At 34.5% G+C, this 23,428-nt stretch overlaps 1 protein-coding gene across 3 annotated transcripts in view; it reads left to right on the top strand.

Annotated features, from left to right (window-relative positions):
* Positions 1–23,428, top strand: part of LOC111059120 (transcription factor TFIIIB component B'' homolog) — a 149,788-nt gene that overhangs the window by 3,573 nt on the left and 122,787 nt on the right. The window contains exon 1 of one of the 3 annotated variants that reach the window (XM_039443374.1): positions 10,323–10,506. The exons of the other annotated variants lie outside the window; for them this stretch is intronic. The gene's annotated coding sequence lies outside the window, so the exon portion shown is untranslated. Of the gene's footprint in view, positions 1–10,322; positions 10,507–23,428 lie in introns of those variants that run through there. 3 annotated transcript variants of the gene reach the window in all.

The following is a 23,428-nucleotide window of genomic DNA, read 5'->3' as shown; positions in this document are numbered from 1 at the left end:
CAATGCACCTTTGAAGAGCTAAACGAATCTTATCTCTTGTCAATATCCTAAAAGTAGCAAGTTCTTCATCCCGGGGGAGCTTACCAGTTTCTACAGTATTATTATCACCTCCTGACTACTTCTAACCAATCTACTATCCGTCTGATTTCGTCTTTTTTGTCTTATTTCATTGATGCAGTACAATGAATACTGAATACTGTATACTGTTCTTGTTTCTCAAATGATCATCATTTTTTCTCCTTTAGGAACTTCGGCCAAAGGATATAGAATATTTACAGTGTATGTGAGAGGAAATGATATTTACAGAGTACCAGATCACGATCATAAATAGAATAGATTAGGTTTGATTTGATGAAAATATATTCATTCATTCATGGAAATTGCAATAATACTTGTACTTTCTGGTTTATGCTCTTATTCACAATGAGAATGAAAAAACGAATTATTCAATGTATTTAACTAAGGATGGGAACATCCTTAGAAAGATTGTAATGAAGGAGGAATGCAATTGAAATTTGGCATAATTCTCTATTTTGAAATGGACATGAAAGAGTATTCCTTCTATGAGCCGGAGTATGGTGGAATAGAGCTGTTAGAAAGATAAGCTGATACTGTATTGAATAGAAACTGAGAACTAAACCAAACATGGATAGTTGAATGAATGAATGAGTGATAAAGAAATTTGATGGTGCAATATTCGACTCATGTTTTGGGACTTGACCTGTACTTTTCAAGAAATAGCCAATTCATATTACGTTTCAAGGAATTTTATTATAAGGCAGGTGGACAATGATGATGCTCAGCGCACATCCAGATTCAGAGTTCTGCTTCTTTAGAAAACTGTTATCTGCTGAATGACAACAAAAAGGCGTACGGAATGGAAAACATAACAGAGAGTCACATGTTAATGTCCATGAATAGAATTGATGAGGTGGAATAAGCTGTAACGGTGTTGAATAGTACTGTATTCAATGCAACACATTTTGGGAAATACGTGCTCCAAAATATACGAAGCTTATGTGTTTTAAAGAATTCCCAAACATTTAATATGACAATAGGTTGACATTATTTTCGTTTGTGTTCACATTCATACTTTGTTCGTTCATCAAAAATCCTATTTCAAAATGTCAATACCTGAGAGAAACTAACAATCTGGTGATGTTAACCGTTGTGCATTGTATTACCACATAAAGAAATTACAAGTGAGAGACCAAAGTTGCTCTTGAAACTTTACAGTTTACACTTGATGGTGTTTGACCTCGAAGAAAAACACATTAATTCAGTTTTCAATAAGTTATCATTATAGTTCAGTTTAAAGTAGCCTAACAATATAACTATAGTTATATAGTCATCGTCAGTTACTTCTAATTGAAGAAGACCGTTTAGGGAAAAAATTCCAAAGTAACTGAAAGATTCTTGGAACGATTCTGCAGTATTGGACAATGTCAATAAAAAAACTTGACCCCCTATTTACGACCCCCTCCCCGCCCCAGAAAAATGGCTTCAAATCTATCGGAAATTGGTGAGAAAGTATGGAATTATGAAATTCAATTAATTTTAAGGTGAAAAATGAGAAAGCTTTCTAATATAATTTTTAGATATATATTTCCGATTTCGTGGAATTATTACTGCTATGTTGGCAGCCTGCGTGCTGTGGGTAAGGGGAGTGGGAGTTTTTGTCTTGTGATGGAGTCTTGTCGGTTGTTGTCTGAGCAATGTGAACTGTTATTAAATAGCGTGTTTCAATCTAAAAAGTATATTCATTTATAGTCATATTATCTGGCGACGAGGATCAAACACGATCAAATTCAATGTACAATGTCGAAACCTCCGTTATTTAATCCTGACGAGGAAGACTTTTCCATCTACGTGGAGAGGCTTGGTCTGTATTTTGAAATAATGAAACTCCAAAAAAGTTGCGAAAAAGCTATTTATGTGTCAATTTAAGTTCGTCTGCGTGTATTCTGAATTGAAAACTTTATTAGCACCTATAGAGTTGAGTAAAGCATCTTATGAACAATGTGTCAAGGCTTTAACTACAAAATTTTCACGGAAGAGTAAGGTTATCCCTGAACGTTACCTGTTCCATCAACGGAAACAAAAAGTGGGGGAGTCGCTACAAGATTACATATCCGAAATCAAACGTAAAGGTACTACGTGTGCGTTTGGTGATTTTTTAGATGAAGTTTTACGTGATAGACTTGTCTCAGGGCTGTCACAAATGTCTATGGTTAGTCGACTTTTATCGGAAAAAGATTCAATGACTTTTGAAGAGGCATGTTCGATTGTGCTTGAGATGGACGCGGTGGAGAGGTCTACGGTCATAATATCCGACGCCAATTTGGATTCTTTTATGATTTCATCCAAAAAAAGAATATACAACTTTTGATAATGGACATTCCAGAAAAACCGAGAGTATTAGTCCTACTCGCTCTAATTCAATTCCATCATATCGACCGGCAATTTCGTCTGCAGCTGGGAATTATAAGTCATATAAATCCAATACCAACCGACGTCCATCGTCTCCCTATCGAGGTCGTTCACCATATCCAAATAGAGACCGCTCGTTATCGCAAGGTTACCGTTCGCAGTCACCTTCCCAAGGGTCCGGAGAGCAGAGGCGATGCAGATTTTGTTTCAACCGTCATTCGCCACAAAATTGTCCGGCCAGAGGCTGAGTATGTCTTAATTGTGGTCGACAGGGTCTTGTCGCCGAGTTTTGTAACGATCAACGAGTGAATTGTGTTGAAAGTTTTATTAATGTTTCTACCAGTGTGTCAAAATCTCATTCAGAGGCGTTATTTGAGAATCTTGTGATCAATGGTGCATCAGTGAAATTTCTGGTTGATACTGGAAGTTCTATTTCAATTTTGAGTCATGAAGTAGCTTGTGAATTGCAATTAATGTCAAAAGTTAAACCTTATTATGGTGTAATAAGAGGAGTAAGTAACCGTTTGCTTGATGTAGTTGGAAAGTGTGAAGTGGAGGTAAGATTTGTAAATTTGAAAAAAATGTTATGTGCTGTAATTATTTACAATTTGTCATGTCCTGCTATATTGGGGCGAGACTGGTTGTCAGTGCTCGAACCTAATTGGGGTGATAAGATGCTATCACTGCCAAATCCTGAAAATATCGAATCTTGTATGTCTATCGAAAAAGATGAGTATGTAGAATCATTATCTGCAAAATATCCCAGAGTTTTTTCAATGCTAGACAATGATAAACCGATTAGTAGTATTAAAGTAAATTTGAATCTAAAGGAGAATGTTCAACCAGTATTTCATAAAGCTTATACTGTTCCTTATGCATTGAGAAATAAAGTGGGTATCGAATTGGATAGGTTGGAATCAAAAGGTATAATAAGTAAAGTTAAAACTTCAGAGTGGGCTAGTCCTATAGTTCTTGTTCCAAAGCCTAACGGTAGCATAAGGATGTGTGCTGACTTTAAGGTCACTTTGAATCCATTTTTAAAAGTAGATCAGTATCCTATGCCTATACCTGAAGATTTATTTAATAATTTCTCAGGCTGTACAGTATTTTGTAGACTTGATTTGACTGAAGCTTATCTACAGTTGGAGGTACACGAAGCTAGTAGAAGTTTGCTAGTAGTCAATACAATAAAAGGGTTGTATCAGTATAATCGTTTATGTATGGGATTGTCATCAGCATGTGCTATTTTCCAATCAGTAATTGAATCCATACTTGTAGACATTGATAATGTTGCACCTTATTTAGATGATATATTAATTGGTGGTAAGGATCTAGAATCTTGTAAAGAAACTGTAAATAAAGTAATGACAAGATTGCATTGTCAGTGCTGGATAATTGTTTGTATTTTGGAAATATAATTGTAATACCTACTAGCTTAAAAGAAAAAGTGTTAGACATACTTCATTCCAATCACGCTGGGGTAGTAAGATCGAAATCATAAAGCGAGATCTATCATAAAGTGGTAACTTGCAAAGTTTGTCAGGTCACGCAAAATAGGTCAAATAATAGATATCGTCATCCATGGCCAATGGCAACAATTCCATGGGGAAGAATTCATATGGATTTGTTTGATTTCTGTAATAGAAAATATTTGATAATTTGTGACTCATTCTCTAAGTGGGTGGAATGCTTTATTCTTGGGAATAAATCAAATTTTCAATGTGTACTGTCCAAGTTGGCTGAAGTATTTTCGCGCTTCTCATATCCACACACAATAGTATGCGACAATGGACCTCCATTCAGTTCTAATGATATGAAAACATTTTGTCAAAATAAGGGGATAAAGTTGAGTTTCTCTCCACCGTACTCACCACAGTCAAATGGGTTAGCGGAACATAGTGTTCAAACGTTCGAAATTTCATTATCCAAATTCAATTTAGAAAAGAGGTTTCGAAATGAAAGTGTCAATGCAGTAATTTTTTTTGCAAGACTGTCTATTTGTATGTAGATGTACTCCCTCTTCAGTGACTGGTAAATCGCCTATGGTTGCATTGTTGAATTATGAACCAAGAGTACCCTTGTCTAATCTTAGAAAGAAAACCGTTACTTTCAAGGATGAGGTAGATAATGAAAATAAGTCAGTAGTCAGGTATGTTAAAATGTTTCATGAAAATGATTTTGCTTTTATTGTTGTCAGAAATTGTAAAGTGTCAGTCTTTGCTCTTATGTCTTGTAGTTTGTATGTCAATGTATATTTTGGTCAAGTTGTTCTAAATTAGAGAAAGGGGAGGGCAGTGCTATGTTGGCAGCCTGCGTGCTGTGGTTCAGGGGAGTGGGAGTTTTTGTCTTGTGATGGAGTCTTGTCGGTTGTTGTCTGAGCAATGTGAACTGTTATCAAATAGCGTGTTTCAATCTAAAAAGTCTATTCATTTATAGTCATATTAATTACGAAATTTTGATTTTCAGAAAGTTATTGATATCTTTGGTTTTAACTTGCAATATACATACAATTCATGTCAATTGTAAAACACTCGTATTGTTAAATACTATTATTTAATGACTTCGGTTGAGTCAGAGCCTTCGGCCAGAGCAGTCGCAATTTTGGTAGCTCTCTTATCTCGGTGATAATGATAGACAGTGTGCTTTTTCGTGTTCGAATAGGAGTTTTCGGTGCTGTTTACCGTGCTAAGTATTGTAAAATAAATGAAGCTTTTAAATCGTTATTGAACTGGAAACAATGTTATATTATTGCGAAATGTGTTGTGTTGTTACTTTTGGCAATTTCTGGCATTGAATCAAACCCGGGTCCGACAATCGATGACGTGTTCGTTAAGTTACAAAGTTTCGAGAAAATCATCTCCGATATACCACATATCAAAAGTGCAGTTACAAATATCAATAAAAACATTTTAGATTTGAAAAATGATGTTTCTTCGCTTAAAAGTGACCGTGATTATCTTATGAAAGAAAATAGTCGTCTGAACTCTCGTCTGGATCGTCTTGAGGGTTTTTCAAGGCGTAACAATTTGGTGTTCTTTAATATTCGGGAAGAGAAGGGTGAAAACAGCAGTAAATGTGAGTTACTCATAAAAGACATATTAGCTTCAAATTTGAATGTTTATCTGGATCAGTATGATATAGAACGTGCGCATAGAACGGGCCGTCGAAATGGACAATGCATGTTAAATTTGCTAATTTCAAGAAAAAGATGGAGATCTTCACGCAAAGACAAAAGTTTAAAAACTCTAATATAGGTGTGGATGAAGATTTTACGATTAGAATAAGACATATTCGTGGAGAATTGAAGCGATTCATGTCAATGGCTAGGAGAGATGGACAGTACGCTATTATGCAATATGATAAACTTCTTGTTAACGGCCGTTTATATACTCTGGATGAGTTGGAAAAGAAATTCAGGAAGGTTAACAACCAGGCAAATTCTGAAAACGAACGTCAAGTAATTGTAGAAATACACGAGAGTTCTACCCCAGTCGAAACAGCAGCTACTGAGGAATCAGAGCCAAATATTTATGAAGAATCTTCCGATATTATATCTATTCAAACTCATGGCGTCAATGATGAATCTCAATCAGAAATAGGATTTGAAGCCAGTTCAAGGGAGAGAGTGCAGGAGTTTGTGAACGCGTCAGCGTATAAACCTGCTAGAAAAGAACACATCCCAACTTCCAATACGCGGGCGAGGATCAACTCAGATGACAGCGCCAGGGTGCTTCGATCCAACAAGAGACAGACAACTGAAAAAACACTCATAGTCCAGGCGCTGGCTTACATTGAGCATACATGAGAGAGGCAGAGAATTTGACTTCGGATTATTGTTAGGGGGTCTTTAGTGTATATGAAACTCGATGTCGTCACGTCCCAGGGTGGTCGATAGCTTGGGGGGGAGGGGGGTAAGTTGTAAAAAACGCGCGCTTATAAAATCGCCTGTCCTGCAGTTACTATTCATAGTACAGCTTTTAATTTTTTCTCAAAATTATGTACACATAACTGGCTTTCAATGTGGACCTGTACATTTTTGCGATAAACCGCACAGTTTTTCCGTAAAAAAATAAAATATCTCGAAAAATGTATTTTTTTATTATGGACTTTTTGTTATTTCTCGAATATCCAAGTCATTAGCCGACTTAGAGGAAAATGCTCTCAATAAACGTTATAGGCCGTGTCTTCCTGAATCCAATGATATATATAGTTTGGGGGTTACGATCATAGATGCGGCGGTGGGAGGGGGATAAGTAGCACTGTTACGCTGCGGCGCGGTCCTCCCTCATGATTAATGCGCGTAATGGCCTGTCTATCGCATTGCTCCTACTAGTCTATGCATTCAAATTATGTATTTCAGGAACGCTATCTTATGTATTTTCGGTCGCTGAACACGATTTTTCAACTCTCAAGCCTCAATAATTGATAATTCTCATCATAATATACAAATTATGGTCAAAATTACAAACTTCATCTCAGTCTGCAAGGAAACTAAGAAATGACTGTTTGAAATAAACGAAACTTGGGTTTCAAGAAATATATTACGATTGAATAATGATAATATTTATATGTGTTCATGTTTTATTTCAAATTAGTTTATTGTCATGTGCAGCAGGCTAAATTATTAATTACACACTGGCCACGCTTACTTGATATAGTGGTCAGTTAATTTCCATGAAATGTTTGTGGAATTTCTTAGTTCTTCATGGTGGAAATGGAATTCATCATTCATTCATTATCATAATGATTATGCTTAGAATGAAAATGTTAATCTTTCGTGAATCTTCAGTTTGTCGTGAACTTTTGAGAAATATAATATCTTGAGGAACAGTATTTTTATAATGATATTTCACCAACTTTTGATTGATTCATCCATTATGGTATTCCCGTTCAGATTGTTTTGAAATGGTAACAAGTTATTCAGTATCAAAATTTGTGGATTCGAATAGTTTTGGGCCATGCCTGTTATTCTTCCCCAAACATATTTATATGATTTTATCCATAAATGAATGAATGTATATATTCCTGCACTTAGCTAAGGTATGGATTATTCCTTTATAGATTCTTGTATGTCACATTAATAAATCTCTGCCACAGATTTAGAAATCAAGTCTCGATGGTTTGGAGAGAATATTATTGGAGTGATTCTTTTACTCTGCTGCTTCTAATATGTTCACTACCGTACCTTTGTTTGATTTTAGACCATAGACATGAAAAGCTATGTCCACCTGTATCACTCCATCTTTATTGAGAATTTTCATAACTCTTCTCATCACAAAGTTTCCATAATCTTGCAGCGTATTGAAGTTTTGAAAAGTGAAGTAGGAGTTGAATTCAGGAGAGCCATGTCATCATTATGCGAATTTGTCAACGATATTTAGGGATTTAGTCAAATCCACAACTAGTTTCACTTACAATTTCATGGGCCAAGTGAGATTAAGAGTTTTTTTTTCAAATATCCATGAGATGTTGACAGAGATTGTGGTTATTGTAGAAATGCATGCTGCACTAAAACTTCAATGCTGAATTATCTTTAAACAGCTACCTAGTAAAAATACAGAGATCAGATCTTTTTGTTCTAGAATTAACTAAGACTAGGATTTTTGTTTGATTGCATCGTGGAGAATGAAAGAACTCTGTTTCTTTTTATAGGTGAGAATACACTTCTACAATTTGCCACAACTATGTTCAGATAAAATTCGTTGGAGACCGAATAACTATTTCTTTCTATACGTTCAAAAGAGAATCACACACTTCTTCACTTGCTTCCAGACCATTGATAACATTATGCAGATTCTGTTGTCCATCAGAGTCTTGAAGAAAAATGTTATGTTCTTTTGAGAAGGTTATGCTTCTGAAAATCATTCTCATCTCTCATTATTATTGTTTTACTTCATTCGATGACTTTCTTCACAATCTCCAGTGATATCCATAAAGATGTCAACATACTTGAACAGAATATCTTTGATGGAAGATTTATATAGTAGCAGCCATTTTAGGAAAGCCTTTGAAGAACTAGCTATTCCATTCACTCAGTTTTGGATGATCGAATGAGGGTTTGCTCCATAGCATGATCGGTTGTCACATTTATTAAATTTTCAAGGTTTCATTTGACAGAGTGTCAATGTATTGACTGTATAGAGTTAATGTTTCCTTATTGGAAATTATCTTCTACTTCTATGGGTATTTTTTGAATTTTTTAGATATAACACAGACTCCATAACATAGTTTGTGTGATTGAATGAAAAAAGTATGGGATCTTTTCTCGTACAGTTTCTATGTGCAATACCAGAGTCCTTCCTTATGAGCATGAATACAATTTAAGATAATTTAAACTATGTTACAATAATCAGTCATAAATTTCAAGTAGTCATTGATTTTGCATTGTGATTCTAAAAAAATCCACAAATAGCTCCTGACTTCTTTCAAATATACTTTGACAATCTCTCATATTTGAACCGTTCATGAGTCCTTGTAGTTGTTTCATTGAATTGATTGCTTGCTCTCACACCTTAATAATACTGATCTCCCCTCAATAGATTTCCAACAGTATTCTCTCCAAATATATCAAATTCAACAAAGATATCTCCCATTCCACTTTCATTCAAGTACCACCCCAAGACAATCAGTCAAACTCAGCCAGATGAAAAGTATCTATTCATAGATATAAGTTACAGAAATCAGATGATAAAGCTGCGTTTACACCAAAGTTATTAACAAAATGTTAATAACTCAATCTTTATTGATTCTATTAGATTGAACGGAACTTGACAAACACATAGACTATGTCCATCATGTGTATGATAAGTTATGTTCAATCTAATAGAATCTATAAAAATTAAGTTATATTAACATCTCGTTAATAACTTTGGTGTAAACGCAGCTTTAGAGTTGTATTTCCTTTGTAATCAAATATTTAGTCATATCACATGGGAGTAATTGGCATTATTTGTGCTTCAATTGTAAATTTATATTAAGAAAGGGGTAGCTTATGGGGTAGCTTATATTATTTGTTTAACTTACTCCATTACTTGACTTTCGCAATTCCAAAGTGATCATTGAACTAAATCGAATAATTATTCTCTCTCAATGGAATGTCAGTTTTTTATCGACTGAGAAACACAATAGGATTCCTAACAAGATGGTTTATCATTACAATGTAATCATAAATAATGATAAGGAGATGAAGTTTGTAATTTTGACCATAATTTGTATATTATGATGAGAATTATCAATTATTGAGGCTTGAGAGTTGAAAAATCGTGTTCAGTGACCGAAAATACATAAGATAGCGTTCCTGAAATACACAATTTGAATGCATAGACTAGTAGGAGCGATGCGATAGACAGGCCATTACGCGCATTAATCATGAGGGAGGACCGCGCCGCAGCGTAACAGTGCTACTTATCCCCCTCCCACCGCCGCATCTATGATCGTAACCCCCATACTATATATATATCATTAAATTCGGGAAGAAACTGCCTAAAACGTTTATTGGAAGCATTTTCCTCTAAGTCGGCTAATGACTTGAATATTCGAGAAATAACAAAAAGTCCATAATAAAAAAATACATTTTTCGAGATATTTTATTTTTTTACGGAAAAACTATGCGGTTTATCGCAAAAATGTACAGGACCACATTGAAAGCCAGTCATGTGTACATAATTTTGAGAGAAAATAAACAGCTGTACTATGAATAGTAACTGCAGGACAGGCGATTTTATAAGCGCGCGTTTTTTACAACTTACCCCCCTCCCCCCCAAGCTATCGACCACCCTGGGACGTGACGACATCGAGTTTCATATACACTAAAGACCCCCTAACAATAATCCGAAGTCAAATTCTCTGCCTCTCTCATGTATGCTCAATGTAAGCCAGCGCCTGGACTATCAATTGAAGGGTGAAGCTTCAAATTCTCGCTCCAAAAAACCGACTGCAATGAGAGCGTGGCTGGAACGCGAAAAGTCAGCATCACCCGCGCAGTGCAAGCGAGCTTCACAGGGGAGCCGGCCGCTCTCACAATAGCAGACCCCAGCGAGAGGACAACCCAGTAAGGTGATACACTCTAATGAAAAGGTGGGACTTGTTTCTAAATATTTTAAAATAATTTTTTGGAACTCTCATGGTATTAATAACGTGCTTAATTTAGATAAGGAACAAATAGAACTATTTAACGCTCATGAAGTGATAGGCTTGAGTGAAACTTGGTTAACTGACTCTTTCCATGCTCGAGACTTTAATGAATATGTAGCTTTTAATCAAACAGCAGATAAATTGTCAAATTCAAGAGGTAGAGCCAGTGGTGGTTTGTTAGTTTTAGTGAAAAAAATTTGAAAGCAACGCTGATTGAAGCTAGAGAGTTTATTATAATTGTCAAGGTCGAAAATCCAAAGGGCCGTATTATTATATTATGTTTAGTTTACTTTAAGCCTGATCCTCTTGTGCACTGTCTCAATGAATTCCAGGAATGCTTGAAATATTATGAATTATTGTTTTCGTCTTTCCCTGTATTGATTGGGGGTGACTTTAATTTGAGAATGGGGGATCTAAACCAATGTTCTATAGATAACTGTTTATTCACAAATTCAAATCTTTATGCAGATAGGATTTCTCAGGATAGATATATTTCAAGGAACGCGAAGGATTTGGTGAATATTATGGAAAAGAATCTATTCTATGTTTTGAATGGTAGATGTAAGAGTGACATGCCGGGGCAATTCACGTTTCATAATTCAAATGGAAATAGTTTAATAGATTTGGTCTGGGTCAATTTCGAAAGTATTCAATATATTACTGATTTAATAGTTTCAGATATTGTATTAACTTCAGATCACCTTCCACTGATTGTGTACACTGAATTTGAATCTGATAGAGAAGCGCAGACCGTGCCAAATGAACTTCGAACGTTATATTGCTGGAGTGATGCATGCAAAGAAGCATATATGTCTGAATTAACATTCCCAATCGAATTTAATGCGAGCGAAGAAAGTGTAGAATGTTTGGCTGAGAATTTTATGACTACAGTAAAAAATAAGGCAGAGAATCTGGGCATGGTAAAAAAGTCATTAATAATAAGCAAGTTCAAAAATAAACCTTGGTACGATATAGAGTGTAATAGGCTGAAAAGGGAAGTACGTAAGGCATATAGGAATTTTAAGAAAAAAGAACATGATATAAATTGTTTTAATAAATATCTGGACAGTAAACTAATTTATAAAAATAAAATGAAAGAGAAGAAAAAGCAGTTCAACGATAACTTACAAAATAAATTTCAGAATTCATCAAATGCTAAAGAATTTTGGCGAGCAGTTCGTCTAGTAAAGGGCAATAAATCAATCGATAATGATTCTATAACTTTGGAAGAATGGACATCTTTTTTTAAAAATAAATACAGACCTGAAAAAAGAACTATTGAGTGCATATTCTTCGACGTCAAGCATCATTTTCTCGATAGACCGATAGAAATGATTGAGTTAGAAAGAAAATTGAAGAGATTGAAAAATGGGAGTGCTCCAGGTTTAGATGGGATTTCCTATGAATTTTTCAAATATTTGGCACCTGAAGGAAAACACCTGTTAGTAAGCCTGTTCAACTTGATCATGGAGACTGGGAAAATTCCTTTGAATTGGGCAAAGCTGAAAATATTCCTATTGCATAAGAAAGGCTGTAAAAAAGATCCTAGGAATTTCCGAGGCTTATCTATTGCGAATTGTATTCTAAAAATTTTTACTGGAATATTAACAGATAGATTAGCAATTTGGGCAGATCAGAGTGGGATCATGGTGGAAAGTCAATCGGGATTTCGGAAAAATAGGTCATGCTTAGATAATATTTTCGTTCTAGATTCAGTAGTCAAATATTTTATGGAAGTAAAAAAGAGAAAGATGTATGCAATTTTTATTGATTATGAGTCTGCGTTCGATTCTATCCCGCATAACAGGCTATTTCAGAAAATGAGAGAACTCGGATTAAGTAGGAGAGTAGTTAGCGTTTTTCAATATATGTACTCGAACTTCTCACTGGTAATCGAGAACAGGTTGCATGGTTTACAATCCGAACCTATCCCACTGACAAGAGGCGTTTTGCAGGGTGACCCGGCCAGCCGACTTCTCTTCTCTCTGTACACATCGGCAATAGAAACTTACTTTAGAGATAAAGGAATGCATGGATTACACATTGATAGAGACAACGATGTACTAATGTTACAATATGCAGACGACATAGTCATCTTGGCGGATAGGATTTCTGATGTGAGAAATAAGCTCAAATGTCTTTATCAGTACAGCTTAGAAATAGGACTCAAGGTCAATGCAGCTAAGACCAAAGTTTTGCCATTCCATAAGGGTCGATTGAGCAATAGCCATAGAGATTTCGTGATTGGTGAGGAAAAAATAGAAATTTGTAAAAATTATAATTATTTAGGAGTAATATTCCAATCCTCAGGTGATGTGCAAATACAGAGATGTGCAAACGCTCAATTAATAGAGGTAAAATTGAATCAATATTGGCTGTCAACATTTTATCCAAGGTGAGGTCTGAGAAATGGGAGGGGAAAATGAAATTATTAGATATGGTTATCATACCATCGAGTTTGTACGGGTGTGAAGTGTGGGGTTTCGGTTGTGAGCAAGCTGTGGAAGCTGTTCAGTTGTTCTTTTTGAAGCGCTTGCTCTTGCTGGTGCGTACGACGCCGAGTTGGTGTGTTAGATTGGAGGCGAATAGACCAAGGCTCAAATTTCATATCCTCAAAAGATGTCTATCTTGGCTGATAAGAATTGCGAACATGCCAGAGTCCAGATACCCTTTCATTTGTTATCGCCTACTGTTGAAAACCAACTTCAGTTCTAATTGGTTATCTATTGTTCAGAGAGAGATGGATTTGTTGGAGTTTCAAAATTTAAGGAACGATATTGAATTTGATGCTATTGAACTATATAATAGTAGAGAGAGAATTCTTGAAAGATATGTAATGAAAATAATGGATGAGGATAGATACTTGGCTCAGAATTCGCAAAGTTCTCCTTTTTATAAATTGTTTAATCCCGAATATCAACTAGGAGAACAGCTAACGTATGATCTGCCAATTAAAATGATTCGTTGTATGACACAGTACAGAGTATCAAACACGAGTACATTCTTACACATAAACGGTCAGAGATATCAGCTTGACGGAGTGAAAATTTGCCCTGCCTGTGATTTAGATTTCGAATCGTTAATACATTTTCTATTGATCTGTCCGGAATATGAAAATATTAGATTGCAGTATATTTCACCTTATGTAAATAATGTAGTTCAAAATGTAGACAAATTGATGGTACTGTTATCTAACTTTAATGATAAGAAAATCAAACAGGTATATCAGTATACTGTGAAAGCACTTATCAAGAGAGAAAATATGGTGTCGACCACCGATAGATAAGCATGATAATTACGATAGTTATCAGTCACTGCCAGCCTCAAGATATTATAGGTTAGATGTATAGAGGTATTCATGTTTTCAATCTTTATTAGTCATTCTTACTTTTCTGTACTTGGTTGGTGGCATTATGATTGGTTTATCATGTTATAATATTGATGTAAAAAAAAAATATTTATATATACAAAAAATTATCTATATTCATGTGTAAATGACTCAACTCATTTGTATGGCAATAATTGTCGAAACAAATAAAATGATTTATTATTATTATTATTATTTAATGACTTCAGGTTAGTTACCTTTTCTAATGGGCCTTTCTTCTCGGCAAGATCTTGCACATCTAATGAACAAGATCTCATCAAGATCTCATCAAGATCTTGCACGTTTTTCGAATGAACTTTCATTACCATCGCACGATTCTTGCACAATCTCCACTTATTAATAATCCCCTTTTCCTAAAGAGACTCAATCGATTTGTGCGATAATAATGTGTGCAACCAGAGGCAGATTCTAGGCGGGGGGAGGTGGGGGTTGGTCAAGGATTTATATTATCTGAGCTAATGTCACGACGCTCAGGTAACGTTTCTCTTCTCAAAATATGAGCAGACATGGTGAACTTGAAGACTGCACAATACCAATACAAATGAATTCTGCCAACTGACAATCCATAATTATTATTATAGACTTAAAGAACTGGGAAGGACTGAGAAGTGTTATAATGGTTTAGCGCAGTTGAATCTATCCAAAAATACTATCAATACCGTTCCAACCTATTCCGCTTCCATACACTTGACTCTTATAATAATTATCATGCATCATCTTCATTGTTGATTTTTGCATCTTCATCTTCATAGAACTCGAAGAATTCTTCATAGAATCTCTTTTGGTATCATAGAATTCGAAACAGAGTTTGTGGTAACTATAATCACCATCAAAAAGTTAGTCTTGACGCGGAGTTGATTTCTAACCATGGTAAGTTGGAACATTTTTCAAAACCTAGATTTGAATACCGAAATCAATCTAAAAATTTACAAGCATTTGATCGGATTCCTTGTAATGATAACTCATCAAATCCTTGTAGTGGAGAATTATTGAAAATTGTTGATCAAGAACTGTAAAGACGTGCTTCCTGGGGGGTTATCTCTTATGATAGAGTCCCACGTTATGAAGCCATTGTGTAAAGTTGTGTTTTTGATATTTACGAGAGCAGTTGTTAAAGTCCCTAATTTGCGAATAAATTCACAAATAATTAAGGCCGTCCGGCTCGCAAAATTGCTGGGTTCAAACCTCAGCTCTAGCTCAGTGGTAGATACATGAATTTTCCAAACACAACCAATCACCATAAGGTTCAATGACCGGCGATTATTAATTCTTACCGCTGCTTCTATGAAGTTCTTGAAGAATACCAGTGAGAAAATCAAAAGAATAATTGATGACTGACTATCAGTAACCATGTACACAATAGAGAATAATAAAGACCAACTATAGTTTTTTCTAGTTGATCCTTAAAACGCTTGTCATGAATACAGGTATTCACCAATTTATCCTTCTGAAATTCCTTAGAACTTACAACGCCAGTTCTTGAAGCTCTCTGGATCCTTATATGATATAACTGGAACCTTATTAATATAATTATCAATATATTTTTTCTGGCAGACTAATGTGACTATCATCAAAGGATGATAAGTACTGAGTGCTATTAATAAGATCGATATTAATTGATTCAATAATTTTATATGCTGCTGAATATTTATTGGTACCAAAACAGCTCAAACTGTATATCACAAGATGAATTAGGATAAAATAAATGTCTATGATTTGTATGCTGACATAAAACACAAAATATATTCCCATAAAACAGTGTATATAAAATTTTCTATATCTATAATTTTCCTTAAATAAATTCTTTTCTAAAATCTGAATAATTATCACAAAGTTTGATAGCATTCACAATAGTGAGTTTTAAAATTTATAAATTGGTATTTAATACTGATATATGGACTTCAAGTCAATTCATAATTCTACCATTTAAAACTTGTTTGGTCTATAGATTTGATATGACTTGCTTTGATCAATTAGCAAAAATAATAATTAACAAATTAATATCAAACATGAGATCTCAGGGCTTTTAATGAGTTCGTGCCGTGCACGGAAGTAAGCTTCCTACATATATCAAATAAATTCATAAAATGTTCTTATAAACTATGTGATAGCACTCAACACATTGCGAATTTTTATTGGATTTAAGTTAATTTGAATAGTGCTTTGATTAATTCCCCCAACTATGCGTAGAAAGGCCTTAAACGAGCTCGTTTGATTTATCACTCACATTAATGACGTTCTTGACGGTCTCATGGATTGAATTAATTATTTCCAATAATTAATTAGGCAGGTCCCTTTCGTCTCTGCTGGGCTAGCGCGCGGTCCAGATTTCTTATAGATTTCTCTCCGAATTAAAGATATATTCATGAGAATTGATTACAAATTACGAACTCTTCAACAACACTGTTGTTGAATATTTTCACATATTTCACATTTAAAAAGGGGTTGGCTTGATAATTTTAAAATTTAAAGGAAGAAAGAACCCTAAACTCTATGTGCATCCTCTCAGGTCAAGATCACAAGCCAGAAGAAGGTGGTTTTCAGAAAAAATTTATCTCTTACTTGAACAATTTGTAAGCTTCTCTCTGATTGGCTTTTAATTTAACAAACTCAATACAATTGGTTGCTTCAGAATCAGGTCTTCTTCAACTTTATAATAGAAAGAATAAATAAAAAGTTTTTTATATGAATATATGGAGTGATTATCTTAACTATATTCATAAATAAATTGCGATATACGATGTTAATATGTTACAATATGTATTTAGTTTCTTATATGAGTTTTGTATACTCTTGATTTTCGTGCTTTTTAGATTATAATAAATATTTATACAGAAATAATAGTTGTCCATATTTCTATACATCAACCTTCCTTCGTATATATAATACATCTTTTGTGAGTAAATTTTTATAATTCAACCTATACTGGTTGATCAAACAATCAGCTGATTCGCTAGGTATTGATTTAAATAACTATCGATTTATTCTAGATCGATTGATTCATTTAAAAGTGTAAACAAATAATTCTAACCTCAATGTACATGCAAACTTTTATTTTTTATAATCTGCCAATAATAAATAAGCCGCTATATAATTTTTAATTCTGCCAATGGATTCTCATTAGTTGTAGAATCACAGTTATGCATGTTCTTCCTCATCATTTTAGATAATACAATCATTCTTTATCGCTAACAATATTCGATTTTATTTGAGTGGTCATTTGACTAGGTTATCTTTATTTTCCATTTTATAATTCTATTAAAATTCACTGGTTCACTTCAAATATTCTGTGGTGCTAAAATACCACGTGACAGAACTTGAAAGTATTAATGGTCATGTAAGTTTAAAATCTGTAGCCCACAGTCATCTGAACATTGGAAATGGTGGAAAGAGGAAGGAAGAGGGTGATGATGAGGTGGAAAAGGAAGTTAGATGGAATAGTGGAGAGGAAAATGGAATTGAATCGAATTATGAAATTAAGGAAGAACTTGGAGAACGGAATGAGAATGTACAAAAAATGAGGGAAGATGTGGAAATAGAAGAAAGTCATGGTATGAATTTAGAAAGAAATTAAAAATAAATATTGGCTAGTATTGGGAAAAGTAAAATTGATAAGAATAATTATAGAATGAAGAATATGTATGAATTGATGCATACTCAATAAAGAGAAGGAAATTAATGGAAAGCAATTCTAAGTACCCAAACAGCCAAAGAAAGTCAGTCTAATCAAGCAGTGTTGCATGTAATGCAGTGTTATGTTTTGTTCACGTTCGTTTCATCTTGTGTGTTTAGTTTATGTTTGTTTTATTTTACATGTTTTTTTTATGTTTGTAATCCTTTCCATATTCATTTATTTTATGGCTTGAGGGAAAGCCAATTTGTCAGAATGGCCGAGTGTAGGATATGAGATTGTAGCTATGTTCATTCTATTTTGACATATGATGTTATCATCATATGAAAGTAATCATGTGTGATTCATTCCATAAGCTACATCATTAATGAAATAATTAATAAATTCAGTTTTTACGAGGAAAGCTCAATGTATGGATCAAAAAATCGTAAAATGTGAATGTGTGAAATTAATAAAATTTATTGATTTGTAACAGTATATGGATTTTTTGAATAATATTCAACATCTATAATGTACTGAGAATCTGACATCCAAGTATCAAAAAGATATTCACGAGTTTGAAAATTTCGTTTTTTATGAAGAAGCAGCTAAGGTATATATATTTTCAGTTGTAAAGTTGCAATACTTATTCATAATGTGGAAGGAATAATGGGATATAATATATTCAATTGCTGGTAAATCAATACAAATTAAATGATAATTCTTTTGGTGCTGTCTACCATTCTGGAGAGCCTAGCGCAGGCGACAGTTGAGGCCTCTTTTTCAGGAGTCCTCTACCGTCGCAGGTCTCGACTGTCGGGGCTGTACAAAAATTAGAGTGGCCTCAACTGTCGCCTAACGCAGGCGACATTCGAGGCCTCTTTTTCAGGAGTCCTCTCCCGTCGTAGGTCTCGACTGTCGGGACTGTACAAAAATTAGAGTGGCCTCAACTGTCGCCTAACGCAGGCGACATTTGAGGCCTCTTTTTCAGGAGTCCTCTACCGTCGCTGGCCTCGAATGTCGCTGGTCTCAACTGTCGGGCCTGTACAAAAATTAGAGACTCGCTTGCAGCAGGCGACAGTTGAGGACACATCCTACTGCGATTCCAGACAAAATACGTTTTGTAATGATTATAACTTCTGATTTGTTGAAAACCAAATAATGGAAACTTCCTTCATAAAAAAGCATATGAACTTTGAAGGTAGATAGGGCTTATCCTTAAAGGATTTTCAGAACGATCATCTTTGTGAAGAATTACAGCTTAATCAGTCAAGTATTTCAAAGCTTAGATTAGGGAAAGCTTAGGTTAAGAGAATCTTTGATCAGGCAAAGCATAGGTGGGGGCGCCACAGTCGAGACCGACGACATTCGAAGCCTGCGACAGTAGAGGACTGTTTTACAGTCCTCTACGGTCGTAGGCCTCGACTGTCGGGAGTGTACGAAAATTGAAGAGTCCTCTATTGTCGCCTAACGCAGGCGACATTTGAGGCCTCTCTTTCAGGAGTCCTCTACCGTCGCTGGCCTCGAATGTCGCCGGTCTCTACCATCGCTGGTCTCGACTGTCGCAGGACTCTTCTGTCGTTTGCCTCGTTTGACATCAACCCGCATAGGTTGGCAAAGTCATTTGTCATAGGAAAGTCATTTGTCATAATTTATGGCATAGTGGTTTGGGGACACTCGTCTGAAATGAAAAAGCTCATGATTTTACAAAAAGGAGCTGGGAGAGCTATTTTTAATATCCACTGTAGAATTCATTGTAAACCTTTGATCAGAGAGCTAAAAATACTGACGGTTCCATCTCTTTTTATTCTTGAGTGTCTGTTGTATGTAAAAAGTTATGTTGTATGGCAAATGAGATTTAGCCAATTCGATAGTCACTAAAATTAGTAAAAAAATGATTAAATATGAAAATTGAAAAGTATTGAGTGTGCAATTTTTTTTCATTTTCCCAAATATCTCGAACAATTATGACTTCAGGCTATCAAGTGACTGAACATTTTTTCTTTAGAATTCATGATTTTACTAAATCCAATAGTTAAAAATACCTATCAATCACCATGAAAACAGGTTAACCTCTTTTAAAGCAAAAAATTTGCACTTTTCTGCACATTTTTTGCAATATCTCAAAAACTACAGGAGTTACAGGAGTTCATTGGATTCCTCATCAAATTTTACATAAGATTGCACCATTTTAAAACCTATTGTAGCCATAAGAAAATTATTAAAAATAACAATTTATATAAAAATTTTGAACTTTCAGCCATGTTTTTTCACTCAATCCTTGGAAATCGACAACAATGTTATACATGGTTGATCTCGTCTTGACCTCCTCTATCGATCTATGTAGGTCCCAATGCTAGATTCCGCGGCCCATATACTAAAGTGCAGCCCTTTTTCCAACCTAAAGGTCTGAACTGGCTTTTTTTATAAAGCAGTTTCATCAGGTAGCGAGTATTTTTATTGATTTCTCAATAATCAGTGATAATATTTATTTTAAACATGGATAAACCTGAACTCTCAAATATGGGTATCCCCCCCCCCCGGGGGGCACTTTAGTATATGGGCCGCGGAATCTAGCATTGAGACCTACATAGATCGATAGAGGAGGTCAAGACGAGATCAACCATGTATAACATTGTTGTCGATTTCCAAGGGTTGGGTGAAAAAACATGTACATTTTTCAATGAAGAATAATGTACATTGGTAATCACAGTCATAAAAAATAAAGTACATTAGGTTTAAATAAAGTACATGTTATTTTTACCTGTATATTCAAAAAGACCGTGTATTTCAATGTGGCATTCTTATATACTCACAAGAATACACATTATTGACTTGAATATCACTTAGGCCTGGTTTCACAACAGCCGGTTAAATTTTAACCATGATTAATCACGGTTAAAATTTAACCGGCTGTAGTACAACTGTACTGTCTAAATCGAATTCAATGATATTTATTAGTTTATTACTATTTAATTTATTTGCTGTAGTTGAGATATTAAAATCTTCTTTTACATTTCATTTACTGCTTTTGCTTCCAACGTTTAAAATCTTCATATTAGCATTCATTTCAATATATTTTATGGTTTTCTTCTATCAAGTGCTCCACAAGCCTGATTATTGAGTACCGTTTTTTTTTTTTTTTTTTTTTTTTTTTTTTTTTTTTTTTGATTTTGGAGCTTTAATGTGCTCCTGGACAAAATAAATAAAGGGTACTTCATGTTTTTATAATGTGTATTTAATAACTTTTATAAGTAGCCCAGGCAAATAAAGTAATTTTGAATGAATATTCAAAATACAATACATGATTATAATGAAATACAAAATGAGTTTAATAATGTAAGGAATTAATGAAATCAATGATGAATTTTAAATTTAATAAAAAATCAATCAATTATTCTTGAAAACATATTTGTTATCATCAATAAATCATTGTTACTGGTGAAGAGTTGCAAAGCATCTTTGCAATTAACATTCAAATTGAAATAATCATTAGGTAGTTCATTTCATATGAGATTCAAAGATGCTTTGCTCCTCTCATCTCTCCACTCATGACCGAAAAATCCCTTTCCACAAATGCTGAAGTGGCAGGAATAGAGAGTAAATGTGAAACCACTTTATACAAATTCTTGAACTCATCAGCAGTTCCATTCCATTTGTTACCTGCTACCTGTTACTTTCTATCTGTGAAAATGTATATTTATTTGAAATTTGACAGTCTCCGCCACTCTAATAACCTAAAATGTTTTGATTTCCTCGTACTTTATTTTTTAGTACTTTATTGAGCAAAATAAAGTATTATTGCGTACTTTATCTTGCTTACAAAGTATAAAGTACAAGACCTCCAAATAAACTACAATACTTTATTATATAGTACAGGTGGCAACCCTAATCCAAACATTAAATTCTGAATTCTCATGATAGAGGACCATGTTATATTATACTGAGTAACTTATGCTTTTAACATTATTTATGACCTGAGTCTAGTTTGTAAGAATATTTTTCCTGAATCAATTTTTTACCGACCGGCTTGGTGTGTTGATCTGGGGCTGCAACTTCAGCCTGATAGTCGCTCGAATCCCACTGGTAGTCATCGCCGTTTGATGATCTAATCAATCACCCATGGAATCAAAAAGCATATGTGGGCATCGTCCGCAATATCAAAATGGATATTTAGATCCTCATGAACCAGACTATAGAACTAGGTACTTGAACATGTTGTTTCTTGTAAAGCCACATCCTATTGTCCCAATTATGAATTTTTTATTGTGAGGTCTAGCTATAATGGCAGCATTTGTTTAACATTGGTGTTGTTTTCCTTGTCTATCAATCGACAAAGTAGATAGTGCTATCCTTTTCTACCTCCACAACCTTGCCAGATCTTCTTTCAACAATGCAGAAACATAATTTTGAAAATTTATTGTTTAACTAATTACTTAATAATTATGTATTATTGTAGGATATCTTATATTTCAAAATAAGACTCTCCCAACTCTCTTCATAAACTTCTGTTCATTTTTGTTTTACAACTTTCTTTTTCGCAAAACATGATACAATTATTTGAGCCAATTCCATTGACTAACCCCCAGTTGCATGTATGTCGGTTAACATATGATTAAATGCTATACTTTAATCAAGATTAGCGCTAACTGTTGCATTTTGGTTGCTCAAAACAGAAATTTCAAGCGATAACGCTGATTAAACTAACCGGCGAAAATGAAGCTTAAATGAAAAAAATTTGGTTACCCAAAGGTAAAAATCGAAAAATAACGCTGGTTAAACTAATCAAGGTAAAATATTTTCAACAGGCCATTCACAGGGAATTAAATCCAACTAACGCCGATTAGGTACCTACTGATCACTGTCTTCCAATTACTTTTTGATAAAAAAAACTACAGAATTCATAGTATGAGCTAAATATATGAATGAATTTCATCCGTTAATAGAGAAGTGTATTTAGCTGATATTAGCATTCAAAATTAGATTCTGATTCTTAAGGTTAGTTTTCAATCTGGTTCGTCTGCAGATAGCACTCTTGACACTGGCGACAGACAGAACATTTTTACGGCGCATGCCTGATGAATGGTCACCGCTTCAATAACATAACCTCAATTTTATGCCATTTGTTCAGAATAATAACATCTGTCGGTTAAATTACAGTGTTGCCGGATTGTGAAACTGTTAAAATCTTTGTTAGTTAACAGGAAAACTTAATCGGGATTAAAAACTAACCGATCTTTGTGGAACATGAATGAATCTGTAAAACTGACGCTGATTTGTTAATCAGCAATTATGTCCATATTTAACAGACGTACGTGCAACTTAGTCGAGGCACTGGCTTACATTGAGCATACATGAGAGAGGCAGTGAATTCGACTTTGGATTATTGTTAGGGGGTTTTTAGTGCATATGAAACTCGATGTGGTCACGTCCCAGGGTGGTCAACAGATTGGGGGGAGGGAGTTAAGTTGTAAAAAACGTGCGCTTATAAAATCGCCTGTCCTGCAGTTACTATTCATAGTACAGCTTTGAATTTTTTCTCAATATTATGTACACATTTCATTTTTTTTCATCCCACTGACCACCTATGAAAGGGGGATAAGGATTTGTCAATTATAATCTAAGTCGTCAATCTTTGCATTCCATAATGCAAAAAGAATTCCTCACTGGAATAAGGACAAACCTGCAACAACTCCTCCCTCACCTTAATTCTGAACTCTTTACCTGTAAGAGCCTTTACGCGTGTTGGCAATGAATTATAAAGCCGAATTCCTGCACTCTTTACCCCCCTCTCATACATACCAGTTCGATGAATGTCATCTCTGAGGTTTTGTCTATATCTGGTATTGTATGAGTGAAACAACTCT

The sequence above is a fragment of the Nilaparvata lugens genome, chromosome X, assembly GCF_014356525.2.
Source record: "Nilaparvata lugens isolate BPH chromosome X, ASM1435652v1, whole genome shotgun sequence".
NCBI classification, from domain to species: Eukaryota; Metazoa; Arthropoda; class Insecta; order Hemiptera; family Delphacidae; genus Nilaparvata; species Nilaparvata lugens.
This window is presented reverse-complemented; position numbering and strand designations above follow the sequence as displayed.